This window comes from Melanerpes formicivorus, unplaced genomic scaffold (genome assembly GCF_026170545.1).
Source record: "Melanerpes formicivorus ecotype bairdi unplaced genomic scaffold, bMelFor1.0.p_v2 SCAF_6, whole genome shotgun sequence".
In the NCBI taxonomy this organism is placed as follows: domain Eukaryota; kingdom Metazoa; phylum Chordata; class Aves; order Piciformes; family Picidae; genus Melanerpes; species Melanerpes formicivorus.
This window is the reverse complement of record NW_027142358.1, coordinates 12,912,315-12,932,283: the sequence shown is the minus strand read 5'-3', so window position 1 is coordinate 12,932,283 and position 19,969 is coordinate 12,912,315. Positions and strand designations below refer to the sequence as shown.

At 40.6% G+C, this 19,969-nt stretch overlaps 1 protein-coding gene across 1 annotated transcript in view; it reads left to right on the top strand.

Moving 5' to 3' along the window:
• The window catches only part of SORBS1 (sorbin and SH3 domain containing 1), a 174,818-nt gene that overhangs the window by 26,909 nt on the left and 127,940 nt on the right, over positions 1-19,969 (top strand). The window contains exon 3 of the mRNA XM_068139764.1: positions 17,963-18,021. The gene's annotated coding sequence lies outside the window, so the exon portion shown is untranslated. The remainder of the gene's footprint in view (positions 1-17,962; positions 18,022-19,969) is intronic.

Genomic DNA, 19,969 nt, shown 5'->3' with positions numbered 1-19,969 from the left:
CATCCATCAACAGCAAAGTTGTTCTTAAAGTAAAATGTTGTATCAGTTCAGCAGTACTAACTCAGCAATTAAAGCTGTGTTGTGGGATTGAAAAGTAAAAAACAGTTAAAAACCCAACTTGAAACAACAACTTAATTTGGAAATCTTTCCTTGTCCTGTTATCTTGGTTCATTTTGCAGTATATTTTGAGGACACAGTGTATGCAGGGCCACAGGACAGATAAAACTATGGGTTGAAATATGGTTGTGCTATTAGAATCAATTTTGCACAGCATTTTTCGATGTCTTGTTATGGGAAGAACATTTAATTCCAGTCATGCATCAGATCTGTTTGATCTGTTTGATTGGGAGCAGTCAGCATGGCTTTGCCAAGGGCAAATCCTGCCTGACCAACCTGGTGGCCTTCTATGAGCAGGTGACAAAATTAATAGATGAGGGGCGAGCAACTGATGTCATTTACCTGGACCTGAGCAAAGCCTTCGACACTGTCCCGCACCACATCCTGGTCTCCAAACTGGTGACACATGGGTTTGATGGGTGGACCACTAGATGGATAAGGAACTGGCTTGATGGCCGCACCCAAAGAGTGGCTGTCCATGGCTCCATGTCCCAGTGGAGGCCAGTGACAAGCGGAGTCCCTCAGGGATCAGTCCTGGGACCTGTCTTATTCAACATCTTTGTGGGTGACATGGACAGTGGCATTGAGTGCACCCTCAGCAAGTTTGCTGATGACACCAAGCTGTGTGGTGCAGCAGACACGGTGGAGGGAAGGGAGGCCATCCAGAGGGACCTTGACAGGCTGGAGAGGTGGGCACAAGCCAACCTCATGAAGTTCAATAAGAGCAAGTGCAGGGTCCTGCATCTGGGTCGAGGCAATCCCAGGCACAAATACAGGCTGGGCAGTGACTGGCTGGAAAGTAGCCCTGAGGAGAGAGACTTGGGGGTGCTGGTGGACAAAAAGCTCAACATGAGCTCTCAATGTGCACTTGCAGCCTGCAAAGCCAATCAGATCCTGGGCTGCATCAGGAGAAGTGTGGCTAGCAGGTCGAGGGAGGTGATCCTCCCCCTCTACTCAGCCCTGGTGAGACCCCACCTGGAGTACTGTGTCCAGTTCTGGAGCCCCTATTACAAGAGGGATATGGAGGTGCTGGAACGTGTCCAGAGAAGGGCCACAAGGATGATTTGAGGGCTGGAGCACCTCTCCTATGAGGACAGACTGAAGGAGTTGGGGCTGTTCAGTCTGCAGAAGAAAAGGCTCCGAGGTGACCTAATTGTGGCCTTCCAGTATCTGAAGGGGGCCTACAGGAAGGCTGGGGAAGGACTTCTTAAGATCTCAGGTAGTGATAGGACTAGGGGGAATGGAATGAAGCTGGAGGTGGGGAGATTCAGGCTAGATGTGAGGAGGAGGTTCTTCACCATGAGAGTGGTGAGGCCCTGGAATGTGTTGTCCAGGGAGGTGGTCGAGGCCCCGTCCCTGGGGGTGTTTAAGAGCAGGCTGGATGAGGCTCTGTCCAGCCTGATCTAGTGTGGGGTGTCCCTGCCCGTGGCAGGGGGGTTGGAACTAGATGATCCTTGTGGTCCCTTCCAACCCTGAATGAAACTATGAAACTATGATTTACACATACCACAAAGTGTACATAAGTAAAACAAATTACTTCAGGCATCAGGGCTCTCAGAACCTGATATTGGTGCAGTGGTGTCCACTGAAACAAGTGATGTCAGGAGAACTTATTTTTAAGTGTTAAATTCATGCAGCAAATCACATTGACTTCAGTGTGTTTCTTGGCCCACAGAGCCTCTGTGATGATTTAAATAAAGAGGATAAATACTTCATCAGAATGGCAGAATTGTAGTTTCTAAAGGGGTCAGGAAAAGCATTAAAATGCTCTTTAATGCTGTGTTTTGTTGTTCTGCTACAGTAGTTTCTTCATCGTCATTAAAATGTAGTTATATCTATCTAGCACAGTGCTAAACATGTTTCTGTAGGAAATATGTTGCCTTTAGAACATCAAAGAAGCTTCTCTGTTCTCTGTTTTATAATTGCATAGCTGAGTCAGTTGTAGTTTACATCCTGTGAAAGGGCTGAAGCCTTTTTATCTGAAACATTGAACAGTAAGTGCCTCTTTCATTCAGATGGTCCCAGGGCAAAACATAGGAAGATTATAAGTCTGATGGACTCCTGCCCAGCAAGTCATAGAATACAGCTTAAAACCCTCAAATTAAAACCCTCGGGCTGGATGTGAGAAGGAGGTTCTTCACCATGAGAGTGGTGAAGCCCTGGAATGGGTTGTCCAGGGAGGTGGTTGAGGCCCCATCCCTGGAGGTGTTTAAGACCAGGCTGGACGAGGCTCTGGCCAGCCTGATCTAGTGTGGGGTGTCCCTGCCCATGGCAGAGGGGTTGGAATTAGATGATCCTTGTGATCCCTTCCAACACTGACTGATACTATGATACTACTATGAAATTACTAAAATTTGTCCCCATTTTGCGTAACCCCCAAATATTATTCATCAAAGTGAACATTCTTAGCCAGTGCATGAAACCAAGAAATATTCTAAGCATCAGAGCTCATTGTGTTAATCCTATAAATACCATCTGGATCTTAGATAATGTTGATGCCCATGAAGACGCATTACAGTTTGGTTCCAGTCACTACAAGGTGTTGGAAGAATTCCAGTGCAATATTTTTAGCAAGTCACGAATTCTCTGAAATTGAAATGTACCTCAGATATAGCTCAATTTTGACAAAATGCTGACAGGATCCTGATTGCCATATGCATTTCCTGTCTGGTTGTCCATTTGTTGGGAAGCCTTTTCCTAGAGTTACTACCTTGGGGAGATGCTGAGTGAACTGCCTAAGGGCTGCAGATCCCAGGTCCCAGGATCCACAGTTTGCCCTGGACAAGTGATCTGTACCCTTTTGCAAAGAATGGGCAAAAATGTTATATACCTGCATTGTGAGGAAGAGGAAAATTTAATTCAAGATGGAAAAACTGCCCAGACTTAACAACTGCTTTTCTGTGCACTGTTCCAGAGCACACATCATGTTGGCAAGTAGATGGGCAGCTTAAGGTGTTCTGTTGATTTAGACTGAAGTTGCTGTCACTTTGCAGAATTAGGTGTTGTATTGCTGCAAGGTAGATTAATGCCAGCCTTAAATTCTACATGGAGAGTGGTGCTAGGAGATGAAATGACTTGTCCAAGTTATTCAGAAAGCTTTCTTCCAAGGAAGCTAAATACAGCTCTTCAGTCCTCAATACAGGGTCACTTAGCTTTCCTCTGTGAAGCAAACCCAGTATGATCTTTGACACTGCATGCTTCCACTGTCTTGATGTCAGTACTCTCTGCATATTTGATCTTTTCAGGTGTAATGGAATTGACCATGTTGCAAAATGGAACCACCTTCTTTACATTTGAAGGCTGGCTCCAGGTATCCATGTGGGTGTGATAATACGGGTTTGAGTGATGGTATGAACTATAAATTAGACGCACTGTTCCGTGTTCCTTGGCTATAAAAATAGGAATCTTGTTATATGCCTTGGCTCAGGCACAAAATGCTCAAGGGAAGCATGGGGGTGCAGTAGGGAAAGACATTTTCTTAGTTTTTAAACTAAAAATTGATAGCCTTAAATTGCCCATTTCTTTAGTGCTGTATTTTTTATTTAGCTTTAACATAGCATGGCAAACCTGGGGAATATCCATAGAAGTTGCCAGCCTCATCTACCATAGTGTTTCCCTTCCCTTGGTCACACGAGTGCTCATACCAATGAGAGCTACTGTTATTTTAATTAGTGCCCACTGTCCTCTCACTGTCAGCATGCCTGGATTATTTGGTAGTCCCTGCTGGTGGCTATGGGCCACTAGGGTTAATAGAAATGCAGGCACAACTGGGCAAGATCAAATCCTTGCATGCTTCGGTTTGTGAAAATTTCCAATGGCTTCCAGTATGTCGTAGCAAGGATGTAACAGTTAAAAGGTATCTTTCATTGTCATAGACTAATTAGGGCTGTTCTGAGTTTCTAAGGGAATATGTAATAATATCCAGTAGTTAGAGAAGATTGAAACCAGGCAGGAGTTAGTCTGCAGAGGAGAAAACGTACTTGTTTCTGTTATTCTGTCCCTTAGCTCCTTCTTGTATCTTACTGAAATGTGTGCTGGATGCAACCCAAAGCTTTGGAGGGAAAAAAAAAAAAAAGGGGAAAAACATTGTCCCTTCTTTGGAGCCTGTATACTTAGCCCCTAGAGGAGGCTAGAAGTGCTTGCTTTCTTGTTGTGGAAGTGCAATTACATGGCAGTCTTGCTTTTTAGAATTTGGAGGTTGTGTTGTATTGTTGGGGTTTTTTAATCTTTTTTCTCCTTCTCTCCTTCATTTCTATGTCTCATTTGCATTGCTGAGGCTGGTGCTATTTTGCCTGCATCTATAGAGTGAAAACAGTCTGTTCCTGTGTTGACAAACCCTTGAACAGAGCACTATTGCCCTTGTCTTCATGAAATATTTTATCCTTTCTGATCTCACTGGACATACACCTGTAATAAAGGCCAGTTTCTGCCAGTGGATATGTGTGGAAGTTGATCCCTGTTATCTTCGTGTGGGAGCACCTCACAGTGATGTCTGTGGCTGTGCTAAACATGACTGCATTTCATGGGATATGATGATGCTTGTCCATTATTAAAAGGGCCTAACAAGTTTCCTGGGGAGAGACTTTGAAGTGCAGCATATAACGGTATTTATGTAATTAACTCCTTGGGATTTTAGTGAAAAAGACTGCTATTTTGCAACCATAATTTTAATTTTATATGAATTCTGGGCTGTTCTCTTAACAGTGGTGTTTTATGTATGATGAAACTAACACGAGTTGTAACAATCTACTTGATAGTAGTTAACAGTGTGCAGTTGTCTCGAAGGAAAATGTTGGCATTTCTTCTCATTCTAGAAGAGAGTAAATAAAGATGAGGGGAAGATGTAGCTGTTGGTGAACAAAGGAGGTATCCAGGGCTCTCTGGAAGTGGTCTGCCCACACCATAGGCTGGTAGAGTCAGAGTAGCCAGCTTAGCAGTGTTGCTGTCAAGTAGAATTGTGGAGGATTGTTTCAGTGGAGAATGGTATAAAGTCCTAAGCAGACTTCCCTTTACAGGTCTTATGTTATGCCTTGTACACAGTGTTTATTTTATCTCATACATTTTTCAAATGCTCTGTACGATTCAGTCCAGGATGTTTTTCCTTCAGACTGAATTTTCAGGGTGGTCACATGCCTTATGGTGACAATGAACATCTTTGGTCCTTTTAGTCCCAAGAGAAGCTCTGGAAGAGTATCACAAGTGAATGATTTACTGTTTCTTGCCCTTTTCCTTCTCCAACAGAGCAGAAATATTCTGGTGACCTCAGTGCTAATGTACTCCAGTATCTTTGGGGGGAGACAGTGCCATTTTTGGCAATGTAATTTTTGAGCATTATTCTCCTTCTAATTCTTAATGTTTTGCGGTGCTTCTAGCAGATACCATTACATTAGAAGCATCTGCTAAAAACTAGTCCCTCCAAATACATTGGAAAGATGAATTTTACAATTTGTGCCATGGTGCTCCCTTTAAGTTGAAACAGTTTCCTTTGCATATGTGAATGGAAAGTGTATCATCTTCTGGCTAATTGTGAACCTTCATCTGTATTGTTTTCCTCAGACCACTTTTATTTGCCAAACTGTCTCATAATCCGTGGCTACCATTATGTGTGACAGGGTTTAGGAACAAGTTTCACTCTGTCATTTCACATCTGAAACTTTGAAAAATTCTTTTATAGTGAAACAAAGAGGCTTATTTGTTGACATTATTGTGGCCTTTTCTCACCAAGTGTCTTGCTCATACAAATATTCTCATCTGAATATTGTAGTGTGGTGGATATAAGGATTCTGCATTATTGTATAATTCATAAGATTAGTTGAAGTGTCAAATAATTGAGTCTTCACTGAGGTAGACAAAGGTAGGTGTCGATTCTTGGCACTGGTGCATTTCTGTTGCCTGGGGTGAAGCACCAAATCTGCAAATTTAAGATCTGGATCATGTGAGCTGTACAGATCTCCTGTGATACATTTGAATTGGAGGTTGTTTTACCTGAAACAATCTAGGGAATTAGGCTAGTTACAATACCTTGGGTATTAAAGATATTTCTTCTTAAATACATTACTGTAACTTTAGAGGAATACTGTTTAGAAGGAATGTGTTAATTGTGTAGGATCTATAGCTAAGAGAAACTCAGGTATCTGAGGGTTTGAAATTCTGGTGTTGGCAAATAAAAGCAAAAAGAAGAAAAGTAAAATTTGGTGTCATATTGTTGTTATGGTGTTATACTATAAGCAAGTAGCACCATTGACTTAGGCAGGTAGTCTCCCTGTACTTGTTGAGGATCTGGTCTTTTGAGCCTATATATACACTTCAATTAATGCTGTTAATAATGTTATTTTAATTACTTCTTGAAATGTTGGCTTCGTTTTCCAGGTGCTGCTCTGGGTATGGTGGGAACTTGCCCAGTCAATTTTGCTTTCCATGGGATGATAACAATCTCTTTATAAAAGGTTTAAAATCATTCTTCCTATATTAATGGTTTGCTTTGGCCTTTTTTATTCACAACTGAATGTCTCTGATTATTTTAGCTGCCATGTGCTTGGTATTTGATGCTTTGCACAGTAGAAGTGGAATAAACTGGCTGTACTGTAGGATGTTCAGTGTATACTAAGACAATGACCATTTAGCTGTGTCATTTCCTCAGCAACATTTTGAAGATTAATCATAGAGAGTGGTGTAAGCCAAGAAAAAGATAGTTGAAATAGATCAGATTTTTTTTTTTCTTTGTGGTGTTTTGCTTGGACCCAATGTTTTGGTAACTTGGTGCAGAATTCACAATAACCACAAAGACTTGTTTGTGTGCCTGATGCTGGGGTGAACAGTGACTGAGCAACTCTCAAATATGCAAGGCTGAATTTACTGAGCCCATTTTTAAGCAACGAAAGGCTTAATTCCACTGGCAGAAGTGGATATGTTTCCCTTGGGTATTGGGGGGGTGACCACTCTTTTGATAAACCACAGGCCAATGAGGCACTGTAATATAGACTTCCAAGCAGCTAAAGCAACAGGATCGTTGATGTTTGGGAGACTGGTGTTGGGATCTGTATTGTGAGAAAAAGAGCTCCTGTTTGTTTGTGTTTTTCAATTTAGCAGTACAGAGGACAGAGGGAAGGCTTTAAAACATCTAGGGGAAGTGTTTTGTTTTTTTTCAAGTACTCTTGAGTATGAATATATTCTTAGAACTCTTTGTCACTAGAATTCAGGTTTTAATTGTTTTGATTGTCATATCACCAATTTAATAAGAATTTTTTTTTCCTGATTTTTATGTTAAAAATCAAGGAGTGGCCTCAATAGAAACACATTATTGCCTGTGTTAAAAAATAAAACAAACCCCCACAAACCCTCACTAAAAACCAGACACTTTCACCCAAAACAACCTTCCCTTCCAACCTTATTGCTTTGCACCCAAAGGACATTACATGGTCTCTCCTTCCTTCCTTCAGAGAAACAAGTGTGCACACTGCTGTGGGATGCCCTTTAATGACTTGTGATTCAAGTTTTCGGATGATTTACTAACTCTACCATAGACATGAGAGTTAGGAATGTTTTATGCTCTCTTTTTGTCTGCATAATAGTTTGAAGTGGTTTGGTTTGGTTGTTGTTTTCTTTCTGACAGGCAATCATCAGTCTTAAATTAATAGCTCCAAGTGTTTGAATTGAGAGATCAGCTAAAGCTGAGGATGAGTGTTTAGACTATAGTTTATATACTTCATGTATTTGCTTAATAATACAGCAAAAAAGGACAGGGAACATTTTGACCTTACCTGATGTGGATTTGACTGTGTTTTGGGGTGGAGCCACATGCATGCTAGCTGCTTATAAGCTGAACACTATGCATTAAAACTGTGAGTGGAAACATCTACGAGGAGTCTTTGAAGCTCAGTGAGTCCTGGATTGCCTGAATGCAGGTTATGTAATCCTTGGAAAAGGTTGCCTAGTCACTGCATAGGGGAGGAGGCCTTTCCCAGGCCATGTTTCCCAGCAGTTACGCCTTGCTTCAGTAAAGAAAGCATTTGAGCAAGTACCAGATTTGACAACTGCAACAGTGCTTTTCATGCTTTCAGGCTAAAGCATGAAGTCAAGACTCTCAGATGTCAGCAGTCCATCTTGTTTCATAGATGAATGCATTCTGTGCTCTGTGCTGTTGTAGCTCTAGTATTGTCTATACCTTCCTGGTTCCGTATACATTTTTAGTTACTTCCTTGGACCTTTTTCTTATTGTTTCATCCTCTATACAGCAGCACAAATAATATTAATTTCTGCCACTCTGATGAGGTGGATTTTTCATCTTTAATTACAAAAACTCTTTCTATATTAAATTATTCATGTTGTGATAGAGTCTAGATTTGTATCAGTCATCAGTCAAGGTCTCCTGCTTCTGGGATTCTGATAAGTGCAAAAGCGACTGTTGCCCATAAGAAGAACCTTAGACATACTTTGACTTAATTTCCTTTTCATGTAGAACTAATATGAAATTACTATCAGGTACAGTTCCATGGGTTTGGAAAGTGTATTATAGCACTAGTATCTGAGAGTCAGCGAAGGCATAAAGTATGTCTGCTTTGCCACTTAGTTATTCAATATTGCAGCTGGAGATGGGGAGGCCATATGCAATGTACTGTCCCCAGACACAAAAGAATTTGTTTGGCTGGGGCTGCCTCAGACTGTCACAGGTGTTCTTCTTTCATTTACAATAGCTCCCTTTAAAATATGAATGATGGCATTTATTACATCATCTCTTTTTCCTTCTTTGGAATACCCCAGCTAAAGTTACCTCACACATAGCAAATGTTCTTGCTCCCTTGAGAATTAGTTTAATTACCTATGTAGGTGGGTAAAGCATCTATCTTGTCTGAGATGTTAATTTTACCATGCTTTAATTAAGAGGTCAGTGTGAAAGGCTGCAGAATAGCCTCATCTTAAAGATGATTAATATAATGGTGGGGGATAGAGGGCACTGATATGATGAGATTCTTACTGTCTGTAAGAGCATCGACTTTCCTTCTACATCTCATTAAAATGAGGCTGGCATCTGGAAATATATGCTAACTTTTATTTGCTCATTAAAGGCTTTTTCCATCCAGAGTCTTTGAAGGACCAGAGCAGCATGCCTCTCCTTTCAAAGATGATAGTCACCCCAGGTACTGCCAATTTCCATTAGAAATGTCAGGACAGTGTCCTCTTGCCCACTCTGTTTTAAGAACAAGACTGTGTCTATCCTACCCCCTGTGCTCTGACACAAAGGAGGATGTAGGGCACAGGTGCTACCATCTCTGAATACCCAGCTGTTTCCTCATTACGTCTCTGTGAGTGTGGGCACATTCCTGTCGGCATTTAATTTGGAAGTCTTGTTTCTAGCTAACTCAAAACCCAAGGAAATAGGCAGGCAAAAGGAAAGAGTGTCTCATAACAGGATTAGAGAAAGCTCGACAGTAAGAATGCCTGTCAGTAGGGTGGCCGACTGAGCTTGTTATGTTTGCCCTGGCAGCTGAAGCAGTAATGCCATAGATAAGAGCACTGGCCAGCATTTGAAGGTTTTCTTGAGGCTGATCTGTTGCACTTTCAGAAGGACTAAGTGACCAAGTTAAGCAGTACTGTGCTTTCAAAACAGGTATAAGGAGGACAGTTGATGATTCTTATTAGCATGCTTTTTCATCACTTACAGAATTGTTTCACAGTAAATTGCTAGTTCATTAAGATGTTCTTGTGATCTATGCTACAGAAAGTTTATTTACAGAAACTTTTCTCCTCTTTCTATTGCTTTTTTTTCTCTTGTCTGTGGGGGTCACTTCTGCTTTTAAAGGAGAGTAATAGTTCAGCTATGCCAGTGCCTTTCTCTGCATCCCTGGGGAAAGACTGGAAAAACACAGTGTTAAATATTAACGTGTATTGCCGAATGTTCCCACTGAAAAAATCAGGAACATTTCCAAGCAGAGAAAGCAGACTTTCCTTTCCTGTAATTAAGTTTTGCTGTTTAACTTTTAAAACTACAGCTTGCTTAGCCATTTTAGCACAGTTAATAGTTAGAAACTGGGTGTCCTTTACTCCTGAAATGCTCTCTCCTGGGCTGCTTCTCCTGACCAGGTGATAGGATTAGCAGAAGTATCTCATGTGGTGAATAAGTGCTGGAACATAGAAGCTTTTTCAAGGTAAGAGTTTGATTTTATTTTAGTTTTTTTTTCCCACTGTTCTTTGGCTTGGAAATGAAAACTGCTTGCTTTTTTAGTCCCAAAAAGTGATGTTAATAAATGATGGAATTTGATATGGATACTACAGGAACTCCTTTAAGGCATAAACAGAATTAGGTTCCTCTTGGGCTATGTCGACACATAGCTGCCCCATTTCTGTTGGCTGAAAACCTAATTAGTTAAGTTGCAACTTTTGCATTTTCTTCTGCTGACTTGGAATGCTACCACCAATCTCTGCTGACATAAAAAGGTGCACGAAGGAAATAGTTGTGATGAAGAGGAGTCTTTATTCAGTCTTTCTGGTTGTCTCAGGTGTTGAGACTTCTGCCTCAGTGCACCAGGCGTCTGAGCTTAAGGTGTTTAAGCTCTAATCTTTGCAGGGCAGCTCAGATATCAGCTGAGGTGAAGGAGGAGCAGTAAAGCCTATGACCCTGAACTGGAAGGGCTAGATCAGTTTGTGGAGTGGTATTGCTGAAGATTCCCTCTGTATATGTAAAAACTGTGCATGATGATATGAATTTAATCCATCAGAAGTAAAATGATGGGTTTTGTTTCAATTCTGATGGCTTGTATTTACACCATAGTTTCCCAAAGCAACAGAAACCTTGGCATTTGCATGAGACGTGCTTCTGCCTGCAAACAGCCAGTAAGATAAGTCAATAAAAACAAGCCAGGCAAAGCATGAATTGCTTAGAGGTGGAAGAGACTAATTAGGCTATCTGTCTACCCTCCCGAATGCCAGCGGAGAATTGTTTCAACTGGATTTGCTTTAGAGGACAGATGAATAGCTAAATAAAATGCAGGCTCATATTTTCTGTATGATGTGGTGGAAGGTTTTACATGTACATCTAGCTTTGAACCTCTTAAGCAGCAATATCCCAGAGAAGATTTTTTTTCCAAGCTGTTTGATTTTAAGTGTAACAACAGTCTGGGGTAAACTGTTCTGATTGCATAGATGTGCAGTTTTGTTTTGTAGGGTGATTTCTATCTCATCAAAGGAGAGCAAGAAGCAAGGGCAAAAATCTCTAAGTATGGCCATCTATGAGAGCACAAGTGTGTTTGTGTGTTGGACAGCCTGAGGTCTGTTTGAGTTGCATCAGTTGTGAGGATAAAATGGCTACTCTGCATGACCGTGGGGAGGGAATTTTACAAGGGCAACACATTGCAAAGAGAACAAAGGCCTCACTGCATTGTGGCTGTGTATGACATGCTATTAACACTGAAGCAAGCTACCATTTCCTATTTAAGTAGTGTCTTGCATGTTCATCAGACAGAGACTCTGTTGCAAAGTGGTTTAGATTACTGTGGCTGATGCATCTAGTTTTGTTATGGACATGGGAGATCTGTGGTCAAAAAGGCAGACAAAGATGTCGGTGCCGGTGTTTTAAGCAGCTTTGTCTGGTGACTGAACAGGGAATTACAGGCACATTTACTTCATTGCATTAATTTATTGCATTATTCTTATTTTGTCTGTTACTGATTCCTTACCAGTATTTGCATTTGGACAGAAAAAGAGCTCTGTGATAAATTATGTGCATACCCCACTTTTTTTCAGGCCTGACATGTTTATATATACAAAGAATTATGAAGGCATTAAAAAGAGGACAAGAGAAGCTTAGAAATTCTTTGGAAGAGCTTGTCAGTTTTTTTAATTAATGGACATACAGCAGAGGGAGTGAAATCTGTTGCTCAGTACCATAATAGGCAGTGCAGTACTTCTGCCTCTCTCTGTCATCCTTAACAGACGGATTTATTTTTGGTAATAAGACATTTACCTACTTTGCATCTATTAAAAGCTAGTTCCAGCATCAAAAATCAGTTGGAAATAACATGAAAAAGTTTTTTTGTGAAATGTGTTTCTTTTGGATGTTTGTCAAATGCTAGGGGTCCTTTTTCATTGTAATTTGGCTTATTTTTACCATGCTACAACTTGCGTTTCCAGATGATTTAGATGTTGTTCCAACAGCACCAAGTAATGATATGAATATTTATATTGTGTAAAGAGGCTTCATAAAATTATTTTCATGGCAATAATTACTGTACTGTTGGTGTAAATAACTGTTTTTTTAACACCTTTCTCCGTGTGGACCCTTTAGAACATTCTGTTACTGCAGATCCCTCCCTATCTAACTTAAGCCTATTGGAAGCAGACTTACTTTTCTTCATGAGCATCCTGAAGCAGTCCACAAAAAATGATAAGTGGCAGTCTGGTTCAACTCACCTTTTGCCATGGAGAAAGAGTCACCATAGAAGTAACTGTGATAAAAGAGTGCTGTTAACCAAAAAAATACGGACCCTCTGTGTGTTTCTGGCCCTGATGCAATTCAGTTGGGCAAGTATTTTCAGACTTGTGGACTGAGTAACTTACGTTGTACTTAAACAGGTCAACAAGCAGACCACTTTCCTTAATCTGTCCATAGAGAAGCTTGTGTGGGCTCTGAATTACTTCAGTGGGGGGTTTGTAAGCATTTGTTTGGAACCCTGTGGGATGTATTAGATGCCTATTAATAGGTTTTCAAAGTGCTCTATAGCATTTTACAGGTGGGATGTAATTTTCCTGGTGAGATCAGAAATGCTTGATAACTTGTGAAAAAAAAAAAAAGGTTGCCCTCTTTGTGTTATGTAAACAAGATTTCTTTAAAGAAGCTGTCTGGTACTTCTGTGCACCTCCATTTTGTCAGCTATAAAAGAGGGGAATTGGCCAGGATGCCAGAAAGGCTTACTGATACGAAATGACCTGGGAGTTCATTCCAGGAAGTTTATTTTCAGTAAGTGTTGAGTATTCATACTTTGAGAACCCTTTTAAGTATTTACAGTTCACACCAGACTTTCATTACAGTCCTTTGGTTCATATAATCTCATAAAGGTAACAGAAGACTAAATAGATTGATGTAAGGAATATTTTTGCTTTTTGGATAAAGTACTAATTATAAGAACTGCAACCTGTCTAGTAACAGAACCACAGATAACAAACATTGAAGAGTTACTATTCCAGAGGAGTTATGTCATTTAGCTCCATGGATGAAACATCTTTTCCATGGAAGAAATTGCATCCTACATGGAAGGGATTCTATTCTGTACTGTATGAATCTTTTGTCCTTACCTAGCCATTTCCCTTCACTCTTCCATTCATGCACAGAAGTTATCTTCCCCCCCTCTGATGTATCTGTGTACTATTAACAATGCTACCCTTTCTTCCCCCCATCCTCCTACACATGAATTTGAACATTTCTGGTTGCTAGGATTAAGTCCTCATAAGGCTAAAGGGGGGAAAAAAGTGTCCATCATCAACTTGCTTTTGCAATCCTCTGTCCTTTGCGTTACTTTTTTTTCAAAAGGCATATTTGTTGTAAGACCTTTTAACAGCAATGTTGCTGCTACTGTTCCCCTTGATTCCCTTCCTTGGTTTGTTGTTTAAAAAGGCATGGAAAATCAGTGACTAAGTTGGGGAAAATGATTTCATTTCATTGTATGCTGTGAGTTAAACATGCTGTACCTTGCACAGGGACTGCTTTTGTTTGTGATGAAAAGGGACAAGTGATTTAAAAATGGCAGAGGCGGTGACACTCTGTTCTGTTCTCCTTCTTCCCTTCTCCCCCGCATTCGGGTTTTATAGACATTGATGCTGACTCTGTGGTGTATCACATACACAGCAGAGCTAGACATGCTTCTCCTTCAGAGTAGATGTGTGGTAAACGACAGCCTTCACATTATTTCAAGTGGCACAGGGGCCATCCTTTGATGTGCTAGACTAATTTTTGTAAGTAAGAATTGACACCGAGTCAGACTCCTGCAGGTAGATGGATGGATACACGTGTTCTTTGTTTTCTAATAAACATGCACTTCTGTATAGTGTGGGCACTGATTGATTTTTTTAAATTTTGTTTTTTTTAATTTTATTTTATTTCTAGAGTATGAATCCTGTTTGTCAGTATGCTTGAGCTACAGAGTTCAGCCTCAAGGCTATTAGTATTTATTCCAGGGCTCAAGAAAGCTGGTCAATATTCAAGGACCATCTCGTCCAAGCACAGGAGTAGTGCATTACAAGAAGGAAGAAGGCGGGCAAAAGTGTCAGGAGGCCAGCATGGATTTCTCTATAGCCTTTCCTTGGGAATGTTAAAAAGTGCAGTTATTCCAGGATCTATGTAAAACCTTGAGTTTAAAATGCTTTCCCTGTTCTCAAAATAATCCAGGATAGTACAAAGTTCTCTGGATCCCACTGGACCCATTTCACAAGGCAGAAGCTTGTTTTGAAAGAACCTGTACTCCCATGGGTCTTAACACTTGCCTGAGATATTCAGAAATGAGCTATTTAATAATAGTGCTACAGTTGAATGACCCTCTTGATTAAAAGGCCTGATGTGCAGCTATAATGAAGAGTGAAGTTTTTAACAGCCTGGCACCAATCTCTGCATCCCACCATCCTGGCTGCCCCCCACATTGCTTTTGTCACCCTTAGGGAGTGGGCACTGCTGAAGTGGGCCTTTGCATCATTGCAAGCCATTTTGCTCTGGGATAGGGAAGGACAAGGGGCAGGAAGACGTATCATCCCCCTGAAGGTACATGGAGGTTAGAGAGAGGCAGATGTTCACAGTTGGCAGTTAACACTCAATGCAGTAAATTTAAGACAACATTCATGCCATCAACATCCAAGAGGGGAAATGTTCTTACCCTTTCTGTCACAGAACTCAGAGTGGGTTACAAAATATCTCTGTTGAAGCTTTGTCCTGGGTTTTGCTTACAGAAATCTGTCCAAATTTGTCCAATATATTTTTTTCTACTTGTTTTGTTTCTACTTCAGGGCTTAACAGATGTGGTAGAAGTGGGAGATTTAACAGATCATAAGTGAAAAGCAAACAGCTCATGGTGAACAGTCAAGAAGTGCTGCAAAGTGTGGTTTGGAAGGTTGCAATTTAGTGAAGTAATTACAAATGAGATTTCAGCATGAGATGCAGAGAAGGTTGTCTAGAATATCTCCTCCTACCTCCAGCAGCTTCCAGCATCACGGTATATTTATTAATGCCATCTAGGGTGTATGCTCTGAATTAACATTAGATAAGAATGGATCATGTCAGAGCTCCTTATCTACTGGCAACTTGTACTATTACTGTTATTTGTAATAAGGCTTGCTTCAGTATACTTAGCATTTTGCTGTCTTGTGATGTATAGAAAGTCCATGATTTTCCTTTAGCAATATTGCTGATTCCAGAGGTGTTCTCAGCCTCTGACTCTACATTGTTGCCAAAACCATCCAGGACTTTGCCTTTATTTTCAAAGCCCAGAGTTTTTTGTTTTATTTTCAGAGGCATTCGTGTGGTGTGGCTGAGGGAAGGGCATAGTTTGAGTCAAAAAGCTTTTGTGCAGGTAAACAATACGAGTTTTACACGGTAGAGACAACCTGTAGGTAGCATTTGACCCTCATAAATTAATGCAGGGTAAAAAAAAAAAAGTAATAATCTCTGTTTTCTATGACAGCACTGGCATTAAAGCATGAGAAAGTCAGATTGTGACTTGGGTGACTTTGGCTGGTCCTATGGCTAAAAGATAGTTGTTGAATCAGGGATTTGATCCAGTGTAAGTATAGGATAGAAAGGGAAGATACAGCGGTGCCGTTGCTCATGTGCCTCTTTTTTTTTTTTTTTTCCCCTTTATTAGTTCCTCTAAAGGGATGTCAGCACGTCATAGTGCCCAAATTGGGTAGAAGAGTGTTATTCCTCATGCTGTATACAGTAAATGAAAAATTAAGTGCTGAATTCCACAAGAAGACAGGTGCTAGGTGTGCAGGCAAAATGTCTCTGCTAGTGAAATGTGCTTTAGGGTATTAATGGTACCATATAATACCTCCTCAATTTTTATACCAAACAGTGTTACAGCATGGCAGCACTGTCCACCATGGTGGGCTTGTTCTGTTGGCTTGAGTAAAATGAGGCTCAAAATCTAAGGAGGAAGAGTGAAGGGACTTAAACTAGTTATACCAAAACAATCTCACTTTTCTCGCTTCTTCACTCTGGGAGAGATACTAACTTGATTCTGCTTGACCTTGGCTGCATTATTTTGGCTAACTTCTGATGTCTCTCTACTCCTTTCTCTTGTCCCTTTGAGGATGAGAAAGGAAAGTTTAGATATGATATATCCAGATGAATGAATGCTCTTCATCCTATAGTGACCTTCCCACTGGGGAGAAGCTGTTGTCTTTTCCTCACCCAGAGGTGCCTGCTGATCTACCATATGAGATACAAACAAACAAGCAGGGAGGAACTTTTCTGTTTAGAACAGAGCCATCTTCTGTATTGAAAAAGATTGCTTTTCACGTTGAGTATATGCAAGACACAAATGTTATCCAGACACAGTGATCTTGCAAAATTGTAAGCTCTGCCTGTCCTGAGGCTCTGTAGTACAGGATGAGACAGCTTGGAGCATGGGCTATGCTTGTATCATTCACACTGCTGCTTGCTGGTATTTCTAATCAATCATTTGTTCTTGGTGGCAGCAGCAGAGAATGAATTTCTCAACTGCTATCACTCGTTGTTGAGATTGTACAGAGAAGTGTCTGTTGCAGATGGGGAGATTGGCAGGTGTTTGCACTATATAACCTTAATGAGGTAAAAAAAAAACCTAGATTTAAGCTTGAGCAGAGATCCTGAAAATAGATCTCCAGAGCTTACATCTTGTATAAATGCTCTAAATAGCTTTTGCAGATCTGTATTCTGAGCAGCTTTGCTCCCAGTTGATAATTAGGGAGGCCTCTTTGGGCAGGAAGAAGCACTTCAGTGCAGGACTGCAGGATGGAGAAGCATCAGCATTGTGTCCACAAGAGAGAAGTGGCCCTGTGGCACATCCACTGTATCTCTACCTATAGGTATCAACAGGCTGTGTCCTTGACAAGTAAGAAGGCAGACACTTGACTAAATAGCAATGGCCTGAGTTGTAATACTGATTTATCTGTACCCAAGAACTTTTGTCCTAGTCCTGACACACATGCAACTTTGCATTTAACACAACATAGTAATAGCAGTCTTAGAACATTTACATACATCGATCAAGCTGTCATTTATGTGACAAGCTGGAAGACTTTAACTATTTACCAACTTACGTGGTATTTTTACAGTGTTTAGAATGCTCCTAAAAGTTTCAGTGATGGTGATTAGAAGTTTCTCTATATGAGTTGCATGCAATGTTTTCTATTTGGCTCTATTTTAACCTGTTATGGAATCCAGTACTTTCTTGTCACCAAGAAAGCCTGTGTCTGATGCATTAGGTCAAAACATATTCCTGTCTCCAAATGCTAACAGCAGCACATTCAGTTCTCTGGACTTTAGCAGCTGAAGTGGGTGTTGCAGGAAGTTTGGCACTGTTTCTCTTTACAGAATAATAAGTACAGATGATGTTGACTTAGGTTTCATGTAGAGACAGAGGCTCTTCCCCCATAAAAGCTGATTCATGGACACATGGTGACTCTTAGCTTTAAAAGGTAACAATACAAGTTGAAGTAGATGGGCTACAAATGTCAAATTTTCTAGCAGGCTCCAGGATGGTGGTTTCTTTTATTTTAGACTGAGAGAACATTTTATAGCTCATTTTTCCAACAGCTGCATTAGATTACTGCATTCTGTAACACCTACTGATTTTTTTATTTGTTTGGTTTTGGTTTTGTTTTCCAGGAGGAGACCAGAATATACCCGCAGAGCTGTGGCTTCTCTTTCTCCAAGCTCTGCCAAAGGTATGTACTTCATGCAGTGTTATTTTCCTCAATATTCATCTCAAATGCAGAGTAGAAACTTGCATAGCATTGAGGTTCAAGGCTGTTGACAGAAGAATACTCCTTCCTTGATTTTTTAATACACTATTTTAAATATAATACTGTAAACATAATACTATAAAACTCCAGAGAGTTGCATCAAACCAGAACTGAACTTGAGAATTCAAGTTACTGCACACAGCTATGGCCATCCTGCTTCTACTGACTGTTGTAAGTGATGTTAAAAATTGGCTTGCCAGGTAATGGATAAACACTTAGTTTTAGAAGCTCCACAACATGAACAGAGCTATTTAATAGCAGATTTACACTGACTTCAAAATCATGGTCAGTGTCTGTAAGTTAATATGATTCCCCAAGATTATATCCTAACTCAGTTATCACACTTGGATAAATAATGTAGCATGATAGGAGAGCTGCCTCCTTTCCTAGCCGAGTATTTGAATCTTCCTAGCTCTAGTTTACTAATTAAGCACCAAATCAAGGTTGTACTGCCTCTCCTCAGCAGCTTGGTACCTGAAGTAGTTTTACCAGGAGAATTGGCTGAAATAGGGACAGTGCTTTCAGCAGCTGTGTAAAATTTTGACCTAAAAATAGGATACCATAGTAAATAAGAACCTGATGTTCAAAGATTTAGAGCTATCCCTGCTGTCTAGTTTGTTGTATAATTTGGTAGAACTGCAATAGCTTTTGTGGTGATAATTGTTAACATATGGTTGTAGACTGAAGAGTACAGAATAGTGGTTTTCTATAAACACCCATAATAAAGCATGATATTTCTATGGTTTTTCTGGACTAATGTAAAGAACTACGTAGCCCAGTGATTAATTTCTGTATAATGCTGTAGGATGCTGCAAAATTCCTGAGCAAAATTCTATGCTTTCTACTGAACTCTAGATGTCAGCTTGACAGTGTCTGGTAGCGGAGAAAGCCATGTGGGACTTTTTGTGGGTGTGTTTTCTTTCGTTGTTTTTTCTTCCTTTTGAGTGAAGGGCTGGAACTGGTTCCTTTGAACTGTCATACTGCCTTGACTGCTGCAGTTGGTACTCCCTGCTGTACCTTCTAAATTAAATGTACTTCCATCCCCTCATAGCTGGAGCTGATGGCAGCCAAGATTCTCAAGGAGCCATAGGCAGGGAAGGTGATGGTTCTACATTTCACTGTCCCAAGAACCATGAAAAATTTTTAGTTCTGTATTTAGAAAGACAGATATCCTCTGACCCTGTGTGAACTCAGCAGTGCTTTTCTCCTTCTATAGACCTTTCTTTTCACTGTGGAAGAAAGAACTGAGAATGATTCAGAATTAATTTATGCAAAGTTTTCCCAAGTAATTCTTGGCCACCCATGGGTTTTCTTGGAAGAGTGGTATACAATAAGCCTTTGTCTCTGTTGAGGTTTAACCCAATGTGCAGCTAAACACTACACAGCCATTTGTTCACTCCTCCTCAGAGGGATGGGAAGAGAATCAGAAAAAAGGTAGACCTCGTGGGTTGAGATAAAGATGGTTTCTTGTCTCCCCTTCCTTTTCTGTGCTATTAACAATGATAAAAGAATATGCAAAACAAGCAATGCACAATGCAATTGCTCACCACCAGCTAACCGATGCCTGGCCTGTCTCCGGGCAGCAGTCTGCCATCCTCCAGCCAACTCCCCTCAAATTTTTTGTTCAGCGTGATGTCATATGGTATGGACTATCCCTTTGGCCAGTTTAATTTATCTGTCCCTGCTGTGTGCCCTCCCAGCTTCTTGTTCATACCCCAGCTTCTGCTGGCAGGGCAGTATGAGAAGCTTGAAAGTCTTTTACTTAGTGTAAGCACTGCTCAGCAACAACTAAAACATCAGTGTGTTATCAATGTTATGCTCACCCTAAATCCAAAACACAGCACTATACCAGCTACTAGGAAGAAAATTA